Source organism: Aristolochia californica, unplaced genomic scaffold (genome assembly GCF_029961685.1).
Source record: "Aristolochia californica isolate CCGP_79_NKW_82.1479 unplaced genomic scaffold, dmAriCali1.0.hap1 SCAF_8, whole genome shotgun sequence".
NCBI lineage: Eukaryota > Viridiplantae > Streptophyta > Magnoliopsida > Piperales > Aristolochiaceae > Aristolochia > Aristolochia californica.
Window position 1 is genome coordinate 20,577,439 of NW_027182279.1, and position 16,339 is coordinate 20,593,777.

Sequence of the window (16,339 nt, forward strand, 5' to 3'; positions counted from 1 at the left end):
GATCCATAGGTCGTTTGTATCTTTAATATGTTTCAATCATGCATATCCATTTTTAAAAACATGTGTAGAAAAATCTCTTTCTTATAAAATTCCAAGCTATTAGGTTGAACTAGTGGAATTTCTAGAACTTGGATAAAAACAATTTTGTGTTCATTTGTGGTGTGTGAATAAATTTTCTTTACTTACATTTGTTATTGCTTTAAATTTTTTCCATACATAAACTCTAAATTTTTCATTTTGTTGTGATTTATTTGGCTTTTAATGGCTTATTTGACTCGGGTAAATATCCCACCGCACATTCACTATAGAATTCAATGCATGTTTGTTATCCTTTTTAAAAGGTTTGGATCCATAGGTCATTTGCAACTTTAAAATATTTCAAGCATGCATATCAATTTTTGAAAACATGTGAAGAAAAATCTCTTTCTTATAAAATTTTAAGCTATTAGGGTTCAACTAGTAGAATTTCCCAAACATGGATAACAAAACTTTTGTGTTCATTTGTGGTGTGTGAATATATATTCTTTACTTACATTTGTTGTTTTTGCTTAAAAAATATTCCATATCAAAACTCTAAAATTTTGATTTTGTTGTGATCTATTTGCCTTTTATCTCATTTTAGTTAACTGATGAAGGGAAAGTGAAAAATCAAGTTTTGATTTATGAAAAAAGTATACAACTAAAATGGAAATGCACAATGCTCAAATGAAGAGAGAGATAATTCCAAAAAGCGTCTATAATTTTAAGGGATTGTGAACTCTTTTTAGTTTTTAAATATTATGTTTTTCAATTGTCAGGAAAAGGGGGAGGAGGTGGGTTTTAACTAAGTGTTGACTCCCAATCCATAAGTCATTCCGTAAAAAAATATTGCCCATTACGCAAGATAAATCACTTTACAATCATCTATGATCATTAGGTCAACTTTTTGTAGTTGGGCAAAATAATGGCTTGTTTGACTCGTGTAAATATCCCACCGCACGTTCACTTGAGAATTTAATGTGCGTTTGTTATTCTCTTTAAAAGGTTTGGATCCATAGGTTTTTTGCATCTTTAACATGTTTCAAGCATGCATATCCATTTTTTTAAAACATGTGTAGAAACATCTCTTTCTTATAAAATTCCAAGCTATTAGGTTGAACTAGTGGAATTTCCCAAACTTGGGTAAAATAACTTTTGTGTTCATTTTTGGTGTGTGAATAAATTTTTTTTACTTACATTTTTGTGATCTTTTTGCCTTTTACTCTTTTCGTTTATGAGATGGAGGGAAAGTGAAAACTCAAGTTTTGATTTCAGAAAAAAGTATACATCTAAAATGGAAATTCACAATGCACAAATGTAGAGAGTGGTAATTCCAAAAAGGGTCTGTAATTTTTAGGGAATGTAAACTCTTTTTAGTTTTTAAATATTAGGTTTGGCAATCGTCGGGAAAAGGGGGAGGTGGGGGATTTTTAAGTAAGTGTCGACTCCTAATCTATAAGTCATTCCTTACAAAAATATAATCTGTTACGCATGATAAATCACTTTACAATCATGTATGATTGTTAGGTTAGCTTTTGGTAAATGGACAAAATAATGGCTTGTTTGACTCGGTTAAATATCCCACCACACGTTCACTTGAGTGTTTAATGAATGTTTGTTATTCTCTTTAAAAGGTTTGGATCATAGGTCGTTCACATCTTTAAAATGTTTCAAGTAATTATATCAATTTTTTTAAACATGTGTAGAAAAATCTCTTTCTTATAAAATTCCAAGCCATTAGGGTTGAACTTGTAGAATTTCCCAAACTTGGATAACAAAACTTTTGTGTTCATTTGTTGTGTGTGACTAAATTTTCTTTACTTACGTTTTTTATTGCTTTAAATTTTTTCCATTCATAAACTCTAAAATTATCATTTTGTTGCGATCTTTTTGCCTTTTATCTCTTTTTTTTTAACGAGATGAAGGGAAAGTGAAAAATAAAGTTTTGATTTAAGAAAAAAGTATACATCTAAAATTTAAATGCACAATGAAAAAATTGAGAGAGAGATAATACCAAAAACTGTTTGTAATTTTTAGGGATTGTAAATTGTTTTTAGTTATTATATATTAGGTTTTGCAATCGTCGGGAAAAGGGTGAGGAGGTGGATTTTTAACTGAGTGTTGAATAACAATCCATAAGTCATTACTTAAAAAAATTTAGCCCTTTACACATTATAAATCACTTGACAATCATCTATGATTGTTAGGTCTGCTTTTTGTAAATGGGCAAAATAATGGCTTTTTTTACTCGGGTAAATCTCTCAGTGCACGTTCACTTGAAAATTTAATAAAAAAATTTTATTACCTTTAAAAGGTTTGGATCCATAGGTCATTTGTAACTTGAACATGTTTCTAGCATGCATATCCATTTTTTAAAACATGTGTAGAAAATTCTCTTTCTTATAAAATTCCAAGCTATTAGGGTTGCACTAGTGGAATTTCGCAAATTCTGATAACAAAACTTTTGTGTTCATTTGTGATGTATAATAAATTATTTTACTTATATTTGTTATTGCTTCAAATTTTTTCCATACATAAACTCCAAAATTTTTAATTTGTTGTGATCTATTTGCCTTTTATCTCTTTTTTGTTTACGAGATGAAGGGAAAGTGAAAACTCAAGTTTTGATTTAATAAAAAATTATAAATTTAAAATGGAAATGCACAATGCACACATGTAGAGAGAGGTAATTCCAAAAAGTTTATGTAGCTTATAGGGATTGTAAACTCTTTTTAGTTTTTATATATTAGGTTTGGTAATCGTAGTGAAAAGGGTGAGGCAAGGGATTTTTAACTGAGTGTTCAATCCCAATACATAAGTCATTCCTTAAAAAAATATTGATGGTTACTCATGATAAATCACTTTACAATTATCTATGATCGTTAGGTCAGCTTTTTGTAAATGGGCAAAATAATGGCTTGTTTGACTCGGTTAAATATCCCACATCACGTTTACTTTAGAATTTAATGAGCGTTTTTAATTCTCTTTAAAAGGTTTGGATCCATAGGTCATTGGCATCATTAACATGTTTCAAGCATGCATATCCATTTTTAAAACATGTGTAGAAAAATCTCTTCTTATAAAATTCCAAGCTATTAGGGTTGAACTTGTGGAATTTCCCAAACTTGGATAACAAAAATTTTGTGTTCATTTGTGGTGTGTCAATAAATTTTCTTTACTTACACTTTTTATTGCTTTAAATGTTTTCCATACATAGACTCTAAAATTTTCATTTTGTTGTTGTATATTTACCTTTTATCTCTTTTTTGTTTACGAGATGAAGGAAAGTGAAATCTCATGTTTTGATTTCAGAAAAAGTATACATCTAAAATGGAAATGCACAATGCACAATTCTTCCAAAAAGTTACGTTAATTTTTATGGATTATAAACTGTTTTTAGTTTTTATATATTAGGTTTTGCAATCGTCGAAAAAAGAGGGAGGCAAGGGATTTTCAACTGAGTGTTGACCCCAATCCTTCAGTCATTCCTTTCAAAAATATTACATGCTACGCATGATAAATCACTTTACAATCATCTATAATCGTTTGGTTAGATTTTAGTAAATGGGAAAAATAATAGCTTGTTTGACTTGGTTAAATATCTCATCGTACGTTCACTTGAGAATTTAATGAACGTTTGTTATTCTCCTAAAAACGTTTGGATCCATCTTTAACATGTTTCCAGCATGCATATCCATTTTTTAAAATATGTGTAGAAAAACCACTTTCTTATAAAATTCCAAGCTATAAGGATTGAACTAGTAGAATTTCCCAAACTTCGATAACAAAACTTTTGTGTTCATTTGTGGTGTGTGAATAAAATTTCTTTACTTACATTTGTTATTGTTTTAAATGTTTTCCTTACATAAACTCTAAAATTTTCATTTTGTTGTGATCTTTTTTCCTTGTATCTCTTTTTTGTTTACGAGATGAAGGGAAAGTGAAAACTCAAGTTTTGATTTAAGAAAAAAGTATTCATCTAAAATGGAAATGTACAATGCGCAAATGTAGAGAGATAATTCCAAAAAGTGTCTGTAATTTTTAGTGATTGTAAACTCATTTTAGTTTTTATATATTAGTTTTAACAATCGTCGGGAAAAGGGTGAGGTGGTGGATTTTTAATTGAGTGTTGAATCCGAATGCATAAGTCATTACTTACAAAAATATAGCCCATTACGCATGATAAATCACTTTACAATCATCTAAGATCGTTAGGTCAGCTTTTTGAAAAAGGCAAAATAATGGCTTTTTTGACTCGGGTAAATATCTCACCGCACGTTGACTTGAGAATTTAATAAGCATTTTGTATTCTCTTTAAAAAGTTTGGATCAATAGGTCATTTGCATCTTGAACATGTTTCTAGCATCTATATCCATTTTTTAAAACATGTGTAGAAAAATCTCTTTCTTATAAAATTCCAAGCTATTATGGTTGAACTAGTGGAATTTCCAAATTTTAGATAACAAAACTTTTGTGTTCATTTGTGATGTGTAAATATTTTTTTTATTTATATTTATTATTTGTTTACATTTTATCCATAAATAAACTCTAAATTTTTCATTTCCTTATGATATTTTTTCCTTTTATCTCTTTTTGTTTTACGTGATGAAGGGAAAGTGAAACCTCAAGTTTTGATTTAAGAAAAAAGTGCACATTTAAAAGGGACATGCACAATGGATGTGGAGAAAGATAATTCAAAAACGTGTCCGTAATTTTTTAGGGATTGTAAACTCTTTTTATTTCTTCTATTTTAGGTTTTGCAAATGTCAGGAAAAGGGGGAGACAGGAGATTTTTAACTGAGTGTTAACTCCCAATCCATAAATCATTCCTTAGAAGTTATGCATGATAAATCAATGTACAATCATCTATGATCGTTAGGTCAGCTTTTCCCAAATGATCAAAATAATGGCTTGTTGGACAAGGGTAAATATCCCACCGCACGTTCACTTGAGAATCGTTTGTTATTCTCTTTAAAAGGTTTGGATCCATAGGCCATTTGCATCTTGAACATGTTTCAAGATTGCATTCCATTTTTCAAAACGTGTGTAGGAAAATTTCTTTCGTATAAAATTCCAAGCTATTATGGTTGAACTAGTGGAACTTCCCAAATTTGGATAACAAAACTTTTGTGTTCATTTGTGATGTGTGAAAAAATTTATTTACTTAAATTTTTTATTGCTTTAAATTTTTTCCATACATAAACTCTAAAATTTTCATTTTGTTGTGATCTATTTGCCTTTTATCTCTTTTTTGTTTACGAGATGAAGGGAAAGTGAAAACTCAAGTTTTGATTTAAGAGAAAAGTATACATCTAAAATGGAAATTCACAATGGATAAATGTAGAGCGATATAATTCAAAAAAGTGTATGTTATTTGTAGGGATTGTAAACTCTTTTTAGTTTTTATATTTTAGGTTTGATAAACGTCAGAAAAAGGGTACGGCAAGGGATGTTTTACTGAGTGTTGACTCCCAATCCATAAGTCATTCCTAAAAAAAATATAGTGCATTATGCTTGATAAATCACTTTACAATCATATTCATTGTTAGGTCAGCCTTTTGTGAATTGGCAAAATAATGGCTTGTTTGATTCGGGTAAATATCTCACTGCACGTTCACTTGAGAATTTAATGAGTGTTTATTATTCTCTTTAAAAGGTTTAGATCCATAGGTCATCTGCATCTTTAACATGTTTCAAGCATGCATCTCCATTTTTAAAACATGTGTAGAAAAATCTCTTTCTTATAAAATTCCATGCTATTAGTGTTGAACTAGTGGAATTTCCCAAACATGGATAACTAAACTTTTGTGTCCATTTGCAGTGTGTCACTAAATTTTCTTTCTTACATTTTTATTTCTTTAAATTTTTTCCATAGATAAACTCTAAAATTTTCATTTTGTTGTGTTTTTTTTGCCTTTATCTGTTTTTTGTTTACGAGATGAAGGATAAGTGAAAACTCAAGTTTTGATTTAATTAAAAAGTATACAACTAAAATAGAAATGCACAATGCACAAATGTAGAGAGTGATAATTCCAAAAAATTTCTGTAAATTTTAGGGATTTTAAACTCTTTTTAGTTTTTATATATTAGGTTTGATAATCGTCCGGAAAAGGGTGAGCCAGGGGATTTTTAACTCAGTGTTGAATCCCAATCCATAAGTCATTCTTTAAAAAATATTGCTCATTACACATGATAAATCACTTTACAAACATCTATGATCGTTTGGTCAACTTTTTGTAAATGTGCAAAATAATGGCTTGTTTGACTCTGGTAAATATCCCACCGCACGTCACTTGAGAATTTAACGAGCGTTTTTTTTTCTCTTTAAAAGGTTTGGATATATAGGTCATTTGCATCTTGAACATGTTTCAAGCATGAGTATCCATTTTTTAAAACGTGTGTAGGAAAATTTCTTTTGTATAAAATTCCAAGCTATTATGGTTGAACTAGTGGAACTTCCCAAATTTGGATAACAAAACTTTTGTGTTCATTTCTGATGTGTGAATAAATTTTATTTACTTACATTTTTTATTGCTTTAAATTTTTTCCATACATAAACTCTAAAATTTTCATTTTGTTGTGATCTATTTGCCTTTTATATCTTTTTTGTTTACGAGATGAAGGGAAAGGGAAAACTCAAGTTTTGATTTAAGAGAAAAGTATACATCTAAAATGGAAATGCACAATGGATAAATGTAGAGCGATATAAGTCAAAAAAGTGTCTGTTATTTTTAAGGATTGTAAACTGTTTTTAGTTTTTATATTTTAGGTTTGATAAATGTCAGAAAATGGGTGTGGCAGGGGATGTTTTAATGAGTGTTGACTCCCAATCCATAAGTCATTCCTAAAAAAAATATAGTGCGTTATGCATGATAAATCACTTTACAATCATATTCATCGTTAGGTCAGCCTTTTGTAAATGGGCAAAATAATGGCTTGTTTGATTCGGGTAAATATCCCACTGCACGTTCACTTGAAAATTTAATGAGTGTTTATTATTCTCTTTAAAAGGTTAAGATCCATAGGTCATCGGAATCTTTAACATGTTTCAAGCATGCATATCCATTTTTTAAAACATGTGTAGAAAAATCTCTTTCTTATAAAATTCCATGCTATTAGGGTTGAACTAGTGGAATTTCCCAAACATGGATAACTAAACTTTTGTGTCCATTTGAAGTGTGTCACTAAATTTTCTTCCTTACATTTTTTCTTGCTTTTAGTGTTTTCCATAGATAAACTCTAAAATTTTCATTTTGTTGAGTTTTTTTTTTGCCTTTTTTCGCTTTTTTGTTTACGAGATGAAGGATAAGTGAAAACTCAAGTTTTAATTTAATTAAAAAGTATACATCTAAAATAGAAATGCACAATGCGCAAATGTAGAGAGTGATAATTCCAAAAAGATTCTGTAATTTTTAGGGATTGTAAACTCTTTTTAGTTTTTATATATTAGGTTTGATAATCGTCCGGAAAAGGGTGAGGTAGGGGATTTTTAACTCAGTGCTGAATCCCAATCCATAAGTCATTCTTTAAAAAAATATTACCCATTACACATGATAAATCACTTTACAATCATCTATGATCGTTTGGTCAGCTTTTTGTAATGCTTGTTTGACTCTGGTAAATATCCCACCGCACGTCACTTGAGAATTTAATGAGCATTTTTTATTCTCTTTAAAAGGTTTGGATACATAGGTCATTTGCATCTTGAACATGTTTCGAGCATGCATATCCATTTTTTAAAACATGTGTCGGAAAATCTTTTTCTAATAAAATTCCAAGCTATTACGGTTGAACTGGTGGAATTTCCCAAATTTGGATAACAAAACTTTTGTGTTCCTTTTTTATGTGTGAATAAATTTTATTTACTTACATTTGTTATAGCTTTAAAGTTTTCCCATACATAATCTCAAAAATTTTCATGTTGTTGTGAGCTATTTGCCTTTTATCTCTTTTTTTTTTATGAGATGAAGGGAAAGTGAAAACTCAAGTTTTGATTTATGAAAAAAGTATACATCTAAAATGGAAATGCACAATGGATAAATTTAGAGAAAAATAATTAAAAAAGTGTCTTTAATTTTTAGGGACTGTAAACTCTTTTTGGTTTTTATATATTAGGCTTGATAATCATCGGGAAAAGGGTGAGGTAGGGGATTTTTAATTGAGTGTTGACTCCCAATCTATAAGTCATTCCTTACAAAAAATATAGCGCATTATGTATGATAAATTACTTTACAATCATCTATGATCGTTAGGTCAGCTTTTTATTAATGGGAAAAATAATGGCATGTTTGACTCGGGTAAATATCCCACCATACGTTTACTTGAGAATTAATGAGCCTTTGTTATTCTCTTTAAAAGGTTTAAACCCATAGGTCATCTGGATCTTTAACATGTTCCAAGCATGCACATAAATTTTTTAAAACATGTGTAGAAAAATCTCTTTCTTATAAAATTCCATGTTATTACGGTTGAACTAGTGGAATTTCCCAAACATGGATAAATAAACTTTTTTGTTCATTTGCAGTGTGTGACAAAATTTTCTTTACATATATTTTTTATTGCTTTAAATTATTTCCATATGTAAACTCTAAAATTTTCATTTTGTAGTGATTTTTTTGCCTTTTATCTCTTTTTTGTTTACGAGATGAAGGGAAAGTGAAAACTCAAGTTTTGATTTAATAAAAGAGTGTACATCTAAAATGGAAATGCACAATGCAAAAATGTACAGAGAGATAATTCCAAAAACTGTCAATTTTTTTTTTAGGGATTTTAAACTCTTTTTAGTTTTTATATATTAGATTTGGTAATCGTCGGGAAAAGGGGGAGGCGGGGGATTTTTGACGGAGTGTTGAATCCCAATCCTTAAGTCATTCCTTAGAAAAATATAGTGCATTATGCATCATAAATCACTTTACAATCGTCTATGATCGTTAGGTCAGCTTTTTGTATACAAGCAAAATAATGACTAGTTTGACTCGAGTAAATATCCCATCGCACGTTCACTTGAGAATTTAATGAGCATTTTTTATTCTCTTTAAAAGGTTAGATCAATAAGTCATTTTCATCTTTAACATGTTTCAAGCATGCATATCCATTCTTTAAAACATGTGTAGAAAAATCACTTTCTTATAAAATTCCATGCTATTAGGGTTGAACTAATGGAATTTCCCAAACATGATTTACAAAACTTTTGTATTCATTTGCAATGTGTGAATAAATTTTCTTTACATACATTTTTTATTGCTTACAATTTTTTCCATACATAAACTCTAAAATTTTCATTTTGTTGCGATCTTTTTACCTTTTATCTCTTTTTTGTTTACGAGATAAAGGGAAAGTGAAAACTCAAGTTTTACTTTAAGAAAAAAGTATACATCTAAAATGGAAATGGACAATGCAAAAATATACAGAGAGATAATTCCAAAAACTGTCTGTATGTTTTAGGGATTGTAAATTCTTTTTAGGTTATATATATTAAGTTTTGCAATCGTTGGGAAAAGGGTGAGGCGGTGGATTTTTTAACTTAGTGTTTAAAAGGTTTAGTTCCATTGGTCATTTACATCTTGAACATGCTTCTAGCATGCATATCCATTTTTTAAAACATGTGTATAAAAATCTCTTTCTTATAAAATTCCAAGCTATTAGGGTTTAAATAGTGGAATTTCGTAAATTTGGATAAAAAAACTTTCGTGTTCATTTGTGAAGTGTAAATAAATTTTCTTTACTTATGTTTTTAATTGCTTTAAATTTTTTCCATACATGAACTCTAAAATTTTCATTTTGTTGAGATCTATTTGCCTTTTATCATTTTTTTGTTTACGAGATGAAGGGAAAGTGAAAACTCAAGTTTTGATTTAATAAAAAAGTATACATCTTAAATGGAAATGTACAATGCACAAATCTAGAGAGATATAATTCAAAAAAGTGTTTGTATTTTTTAGGGATTGTAAACTCTTTTTAGTTTTAATATACTGGGTTTGTAATCATTAGGGAAAGGGTGAGGAAGGGGATTTTTACCTGAGTGTAGACTCCAAATCCATAAGTCATTCCTTAGAAAAATATAGCACCTTATGCATAATAAATCACTTTAAAATCATCTCTTATCATTAGGTCAGCTTTTTGTAAATAGGAAAAATAATTGCTTGTTTGCCTTGGGTAAATCTCCCACCGCACGTTCACTTGAGAATTTAATGAGCATTTTTTATTCTCTTTTAAAGGTTTAGATCTATAGGTCATTTGCATCTTTAACATATTTCGGGCATGCATATCAATTTTTTAAAACATGTGTATAAAAATCTCTTTCTTATAAAATTCCATGCTATTTGGGTTGAACTAGTGGAATTTACCAAACATGGTTAACAAAACTTTTGTATTCATTTGCAGTGTGTGAATAAATTTTCTTTACTTACAATTGTTATTGATTTAAATTTTTTCCATACATAAACTCTAAAATTTTCTTTTTGTTATGATCTTTTTGCCTTTTATCTCTTTTTTGTTTACGAGATGAAGGGAAAGTGAAAACTCATGTTTTGATTTAATAAAAAAGTATACATCAAAAATGGAAATGTGCAATCTACAAATTTAGAAAGAGATAATTCCAAAAAGTGTCTGTAATTTTAGGGATTGTAAACTCTTTTTAGTTTTTATATATTAGGTTTGGTAATTTTCGGGAAAAGGGTAATGCAGGGGATTTTTAACTGAGTGTTGAATCCCAATCCATAAGTCATTCCTTACAAAAATATTGCCCATTAGACATGATAAATCACTTTACAATCGTCTATGATCGTTTGGTCAGCTTTTTGTAAATGAGCAAAATAATGACTTGTTTGACTCGGGTAAATACCCCACCGCATGTTCACTTGAGAATTGAATAAGCGTTTGTTATTCTCTATAAAATGTTTGGATCCATAGGTCGTTCGCTTCTTGAACATGTTTCAAGCATGCATATCAATTTTTTAAAACATGTGTAGAAAAATCTCTTTCTTATAAAATTCCAAGCTATTACGGTTGAACTAGTGGAATTTCGCAAATATGGATAACAAAAATTTTGTGTTCATCTGTGATGTGTAAATAAATTTCCTTTACTTATATTTTTTATTGCTTTAAATTTTTTCCATAAATAAACTTTAAAAGTTTCAATTTGTTGTGATCTATTTGGCTTTTATCTCTTTTTTGTTTACGAGATGAAGGAAAAGTGAAACCTCAAGTTTTGATTTAAGAAAACAGTATGGATTTAAAATGAAAATGCACAATGGATAAATGTAGCGAGAGATAATTCAAAAAAAGTGTTTGTAATTTTTTAGGGATTGGAAACGTTTTTTAGTTTTATATTTTAGGTTTTTCAATTTTCGGCAAAAGGAGAGGCGTGTTATGCATGATAAATCACTTTACAATCATATATGATCCCTAGGTCAACTTTTTGTAAATGGGAAAAATAATGGCTTGTTTGACTCGGGTAAATATCCAACCGGACGTTCACTTGACAATTTGATGAGCGTTTGTTATTCTCTTTAAAAGGTTTAGAGCCATAGGTCATTTACTTCTTTAACATGTTTCAAGCATGCATATCCATTTTTTAAAACATGTGAAGAAAAATCTCTTTCTTAGGAAATTCCAAGCTATTTTAGGGTTGAACGAATGGAATTTTCCACACATGGTTAACAAAACTTTTATGTTCATTTGCAGTGTGTAAATAAATTTTCTTTACTTACATTTGTTATTGCTTTAAATTTTTTCCATACATAAACTCTAAAATTTTGATTTTGTTGTGATCTTTTTACCCTTTATCTTTTTTTTTGTTTACGAGATGAAGGAGAAGTGAAAACTCAAGTTTTGATTTAATAAAAAATTACACATCTAAAATGGAAATGCACAATGCACAAGTGTAGAGAGAGATAATTCCAAAGAGTGTCGGTAATTTTTAGGGATTGTAAACTCTTTTTAGTTTTTATATATTAGGTTTTGCAATCGTCGGGAAAAGGGTGAGGCAGTGGATTTTTAACTGAGTGTTTAAACCCAGTCCATAAGTTCATTACTTAAGAAAACATAGCCCTTTATGCATTTGAAATCATTTGACAATTATCTTTGATTGTTAGGTCTGGTTTTTGAAAATGGGCAAAATAATGGTTTTTTTCCCTCGTGTAAATATCCCACCGCACGTTCGCTTGAGAATTTAATAAGTGTTTGTTGTTCTCTTTAAAAGGTTTGGATTCATAGGTCATTTACATCTTGAACTTGTGTCAAGCATGCATATCCATTTTTTAAAAAAAGTGTAGACAAATCTCTTTCTTATAAAATTCCATCCTATTAGGGTCGAACTAGTGGAATTTCCAAAATTTGGATAACAAAACTTTTGTGTTCATTTTTTATGTGTGAATAAATTTTATTTACTTACTTTTGTTATTGCTTTAAAATTTTTTTGTGCAAAACTCTTAAATTTTCATTTTGTAGTGATCTACTTGCCTTTTATCTCTTTTTTCTTTACGAGAAGAAGGAAAAGTAAAAACTCAAGTTTTGATTGAAGTAAAAAATATCTATCTAAAGTGGAAATTCACAATGCACAAATTTAGAGAGAGATAATTCCAAAAAGTGTCTATAATTTTTATTGATTGTAAACTCTTTTTAGTTTTTATATATTAGGTTTCACAACTGTCAAGAAAAGGGGGAGGCGAGGGTTTTTTAACTGAGTGTTGACTCCCAATCTATAAGTCATTCCTGACAAAAATATAGCCCGTTACACATGATAAATCACTTTACAATCATCTATGATCGTTAGGTCAGATTTTTGTAAATGGGCAAAATAATGGCTTCTTTGACGCATGTAAATATCCAACGGCACATTCACTTGAGAATTTAATGAGCGTTTGTTATTCTCTTTAAAAGGTTTGGATCCATAGGTCATTTGCATCTAGTACATGTTTCAAGCATGCATATCCATTTTTTAAAACATGTGTAAAAAATTTTCTTTCATATAAAATTCCAAGCTATTAGGGTTGAACAAGTGGAATTTGCCAAATTTGGATAACAAAACTTTTGTGTTCATTTTTGGTGTGTAAATAAATTTTTTTTACTTACATTTTTATTGCTATATATTTTTTCCACACATAAACTCTAAAATTTTCATTTTGTTGTTATCTATTTACCTTTTATTTCTTTTTTGTTTACGAGATGAAGCGAAGTGAAAACTCAAGTTTTGATTTAAGAAAAAAGTATTCATCTAAAATGGAAATGCACAATGCAAAAATTAGAGAGAGATAATTCCAAAAAGTGTCTGTAATTTTTTGGTATTGTAAACTTTTTTTGTTTTTCATATATTTCGTTTTGCAATCATCTGGAAAAGGGGGAGGCAGGGGCTTTTTAACTGAGTGTTGACTCCCAATCCATAAGTTATTCTTTACAAAAATATAGCCCATTACGCATGATAAACCACTTTACAATCATCTATGTTCGTTAGGTGAGCATTTTGATTATTGGCAAAATAATGGCTTGTTTGTCTTGGGTACATAACCCACCACACGTTCGCTAGAGAATTTATGGATCATTTTTTATTCTCTTTAAAAGGTTTGGATCCATAGGTCATTTGCATCTTTAACATGTTTCAAGCATGGAAATCCATTTTTAAAAACATGAGCAGAAAAATCTCTTTCTTATAAAATTCCATTCTATTAGGGTTGAACTAGTGGAATTTCCCAAACATGGATAACAAAACTTTTGTATTCATTTGCGGTGTGTGAATAAATTTTATTTACTTACATTTTTTATTGCTTTAAATATTTTCCATCCTTAAACTCTAAAATTTTCATTTTGTTGTGATATATTTGCCTTTTATCTCATGTGAAAACTCAAGTTTTGATTTAAGAAAAAAGTATACATCTAAAATTAAAATGCACAGTGCACAAATGTAGAGAATGATAATTCCAAAAAGTGTGTAAAATATTTTGGATTTTAAACTCTTTATAGTTTTTATATGTTTGGTTTTGCAATAGTCGGGAAAATGGTGAGGCGGGGGATTTTTAACTCAGTGTTGACACCCAATCCATAAGTCATTTCTCACAAAAATATAACCCGTTATGCATGATAAACCACTTTACAATCATTTATGATCGTTAGATCAGTTTTTTGGAATTGGGCAAAATATTGGCTTGTTTGACTCGAGTAAATATCCCACCGCACATTCACTTGAGAATTTAATGAGCGTTTGTTATTCTCTTTAAAAGATATGGATCCATAGGTCATTTGCTTCTTGAACATGTTTTAAGCATGCATATCCATTTTTTAAAACATGTGTAGAAAAATCTCTTTCTTATAAAATTCCAAGCTATTAGGGTTGAACTAGTGGAATTTCAGAAATATGGATAACAAAACTTTTGTGTTCATTTGTGATGTGTAAATAAATTTTCTTTACTCATATTTTTTATTGCTTAAAATTTTTCCATATATAAACTATAAAAGTTTCATTTTGTTGTGATCTATTTGCCTTTTATCTCTTTTTTGTTTACGAGATGAAGGAAAAGTGAAAACTCAAGTTTTGATTTAAGAAAAAAGTATGGATTTAAAATGGAAATTCACAATGGATAAATGTCGAGAGAGATAACTCAAAAAAAGTGTCTGTAATTTTTTCGGGATTATAAACTTTTTTTAGTTCTTATATTTTAGGTTTTGCAATTGTCGGCAAAAGGAGAGGCTCATTATACATGATAAATCACTTTACAATCATATATGATCCATAGGTCAACTTTTTGTAAATGGGAAAAATAATGGCTTGTTTGACTCGGGTAAATATCCCACCACACGTTCACTTGAGAATTTAATGAGCGTTTGTTATTCTCTTTAAAAGGTTTAGAGCCATAGGTCATTTACTTCTTTAACATGTTTCAAACATGCATAGCCATTTTTTAAAACATGTGTAGAAAAATCTCTTTCTTAGGAAATTCCAACCTATTAGGGTTGAACTAATGAAATCTTCCAAACATGGTTAGCAAAACTTTTGGGTTCATTTGAAGTGTGTAAATAAATTTTCTTTACTTACATTTGTTATTGATTTAAATTTTTTCCATACATAAACTCTAAAATTTTCTTTTTGTTGTGATATTTTTGCCTTTAATCTCTTTTTTGTTTACGAGATGAAGGGAAAGTGAAAACTCATGTTTTGATTTAATAAAAAAGTATACATCAAAAATGGAAATGTGCAATGTACAAATGTAGAGAGAGATAATTCCAAAAAGTTTCTGTAATTCTAAGGATTGGGAATTCTTTTTAGTTTTTATATATTAGGTTTGGTAATTGTGGGGAAAAGGGTAAGGCAAGGGATTTTTAATTGAGTGTTGAATCCCAATCCATAAGTCATTCCTTACAAAAATATAACCTGTTAGGCATGATAAATCACTTTACAATCATCTATGATCGTTATGTCAGCTTTTTGTAAATGAGCAAAATAACGGTTTGTTTGACTCAGGTAAATACCCCACCGCACGTTCACTTGAGAATTTAATAAGTGTTTGTTATTCTCTTTAAAATGTTTGGATCCATAGGTCGTTCGCTTCTTGAACATGTTTCAATCATGCATATCAATTTTTTAAAAGATTTGTAGAAAAATCTCTTTCTTATAAAATTCCAAGCTATTAGGTTTGAACTAGTGGAATTTTGCAAATATGGATAACAAAACTTTTGTGTTCATTTGTGATGTGTAAATAAATTTTCTTTACATATATTTTTTATTGCTTTAATTTTTTTCCATATATAAACTATAAAACTTTGATTTTGTCGTGATCTATTTGCCTTTTGATTTAATAAAAAATTATACATCTAAAATGGTAATGCACAATGCACAAGTGTTGAGAGAAATAATTCCAAAAAGTGTCGGTAATTTTTAGGGATTGTAAACTCTTTTGAGTTTTTATATATTAGGTTTTTCAATCATCGGGAAAAGGGTGAGGCAGTGGATTTTTAACTGAGTGTGTAAACCCAATCCATAAGTTCATTACTTAAAAAATTATAGCCCTTTTAAGTATTTTAAATCATTTGACAATCATCTATAATTCTTAGGTCTGCTTTTTGTAAATGGGCAAAATAATGGTTTTTTTCACTCGTGTAAATATCCCACCGCACGTTCACTTGAGAATTTAATAAGTGTTTGTTATTCTCTTTAAAAAGTTTGGATTCATAGGTCATTTACATCTTGAACTTGTTTCAAGTATGCATATCCATTTTTTAAAAAAAGTGTAGAAAAATCTCTTTCTTATAAAATTTCAAGCTATTAGGGTTGAACTAGTGGAATTTCCAGAATTTGGATAACAAAACTTTTGTGTTCATTTTTTATGTG